Source organism: Sciurus carolinensis, chromosome 2 (genome assembly GCF_902686445.1).
Source record: "Sciurus carolinensis chromosome 2, mSciCar1.2, whole genome shotgun sequence".
Classification (NCBI taxonomy): Eukaryota; Metazoa; Chordata; class Mammalia; order Rodentia; family Sciuridae; genus Sciurus; species Sciurus carolinensis.
The window spans coordinates 24,630,928-24,633,648 of NC_062214.1; the positions used below are offsets into that span (position 1 = coordinate 24,630,928).

Consider the following 2,721-nt stretch of genomic DNA (forward strand, 5'->3'; position numbering starts at 1 on the left):
GAGTTTAGAAGTCTATGGAACCCAGTAGGGGAAAAGCCGAAATAGTTACACCACCTCCTTCTCCTGCGCCATCTTGCAGCTGGAGGACTCAGGGTGTATGGGGGGTACGAGAGTCTGGGGTCCAAAGAAAGTAAAAGGATTTAAGAGATGCAGTAGCCTGTTTTCTTATGTGTGTGTGTGTGTGTGTGTGTGTGTGTGTGGTTCTAGGGATTGTACCCGGGGTGCTTTACCACTCAGCTACATCCCCAGTCCTTTTTATTTTTTATTTTGAGACAGGGTCTCACTAAATTACCCAGCCTGACCTTGAACCTGTGATCCTCCTGTCTCAGCCTCCAGGATCATAGGCGTGCGCACTTCTTTATTTTGTTTTTTGGTCCTGGGGATGGATCCCAGAGCCTGTGCACATCAGGCACGTGCTCCACTCCTGAGCTGCCCCACCCCAGCCCTCTCCCTTTCTTTCTTTAAACAATTGCTGAGACTGGTCTTGAACTTGGGATCCTCCTCCTGCTTCAGCCTTCCAAGGAGCTGCGATTACAGGCATATACCGTCCTGCCCAGGTTTAGCCTGCATTTAATTTTGATTGACTAGTTTATCTGCTTATTTATTTAGTGGTATTGGGACCTGAACCCAGTGGTGCTCCACTACTGAGTTACATCCCTAGCCTCCCTTTTTTTTTTTGAGACCGGGTCTCACTAAATTGCCGATGCCAGTTTTAATTTAAAATCCTCCTGCCTCAGCCTCCCTAATATCTGGAATTACAGGTTTGTGCCCCCACGCCCAGCTTAACCTGTTCTATTTTATTTATTGCAGTATTGGGGATCAAACCCATGCTTCCCCATGGGTTTTGTCTTTTTTTTTTTTTTTTTTGAGGAATATGAATGAAAACTTTATTTGCTCATTTCTTGCATTTGAAGTACTCTTCGATAACATCCTTGGCCTGAGATTCTTTGCCATAGTCCTTAACCACTACACAACTGCAACCAAGGGTTTGCCTTCTCGGTCAATTTTACAAAGGCCTACCCATTCTCCTAGTTTCTTGTTATCATCAATCTTAATAAGGTTGATTTGGTGCTCAGCACAAAGGGCCTCCACCAACTTGACATACATAGGCTCATTACAGTTGGATGCAAGTACACAAAGATGGGCCTGGCGCTTGTCTAAGGCTTTGGCAGCTTCGCGAATTCCACGTGCAAGGCCATCATGGATGAGGGCGGTCTTCAGCACCTCTTGTAAAGCAGTATTGACGTCCATTACACCTCCAGCAGCAATGCCTTCCTCGGCCATGGCAGTGGGTTACGGGTGAAGCCGAATCTTGAACGGACCCAAGCCTCCGCCTCTGCGCGACTCTGCGGCAGCAGGGAAAGAGCTGTCTTTTTTGAGACAGGATCTTCCTAAGTTGCCCAGGTTGGCCTCAAACTCAGGATCCTCCTGCCTCAGCCTCCATAGTTGCTGAGATTAACTTGCATTTTAAAACTGAGTTTTTAATAAATATTTCATTAGTAGTCGCCCATTTAATCTTCACAACCACCCTACAGAGTGGGACTGCTGTCATTTCTGTTTTTCAAAGGGTGAACAGAGCCTCAGAGAGGCCATGTCCTTGCCCAGAACTGGGCTGTTCCCGTGCCGGTTTCCAGCTGTCTATTTGCAGGCCCTCCTCTCAGCTCCTCTCCCAGGATGTACCTTCCCGCAGCAGCCGGGTTCAGCCATTCTTGGAAGAGTTTGCAGCTTCTGTTCCACATGGTGACAGAATCCCAGCTCTGAATCTGGGGGCTGGGGACAAACCATTGGTGAACGCTGCTCACCTCCAGGAACAGTCCAGCTCCACCAAAAAGCTGCCTTAGGGTCTCATGTCATCCTTACCCTGGTTGTCTCCATTCCATGGGTGAGGTTGTGAGAGAATGTAGGTTCAGAGAGGGGGAATAACTTGCCTACGGTCACACAGCAAGGAGATGGTGGGATTGGAAATTGAACCCAGGTGGTCAGCCTCCAAAGCCGAGCCAGGTGTTGGAGACTCAGGTGCCTTTGGTGATGAAGCAGTGGATCTGGTGCCAGGGCCAGGGCTCAGCTGCAGGGCCATGCCCCCCAGACCTCTCCTCTCCTCTGACCAGCTGCCTCCCCTACAGGCCGCAAAGACAGACCTGCTTTGGGGTTCCCTTTTCATCTCCCAGGCTTCCCCTTTTCAGCCTCACAGGGCTAACAGTCCACAGCATAACAGGCCAGACGGGTCGCCCCCGCTGAGGAGGCCACAAGCAGCTGTGTGGCCCGGCTTTACCCCCACCTCCTAGAACAGGGCTCCTCCCCTGGGCGTGGACTTTCGGGTCTGTGCACTTTTTCATTCCCTTTGGCTCACTGGGGGCCAGAGATAGAGCCGTCCTCCATCCGACCGACCGGCCCTGCACACACCCTGGCACCTGCTGCAGGCCAGGCCCCGGGGGCCTTGCTTTTCCAGCTGCTCTACTGACCCTCACCTGCCCAGACAGGAAAAAAAAAAAAAAAGTTGAGGAGCTGGTGGGACAGACTGGGCGCGCCCTGGGCGTGGCCGCCTCCTGGGCACGCCTCCCCGCCCTCGGTAACGTGGGTCCTACGGATGAGGGACCTGAGGCCGGGTACCGAGGGACCCGCAGGGCTTCTTGGGGACCCTTTGCCTGGTTGAAAGCCTGCGTTCTTGCCGCTCCTGGACCCCAAGAGGGGGTGACTTCCCAAGGCTTTAGCACGGACCAC

General features: G+C 52.2%; 1 pseudogene; it reads right to left on the bottom strand.

The window, feature by feature from the left end:
• Positions 1-895: 895 nt before the first annotated feature.
• On the bottom strand, positions 896-1,349 carry LOC124977041 (40S ribosomal protein S12-like; annotated as a pseudogene).
• Between the last annotated feature and the right edge of the window lie 1,372 nt (positions 1,350-2,721).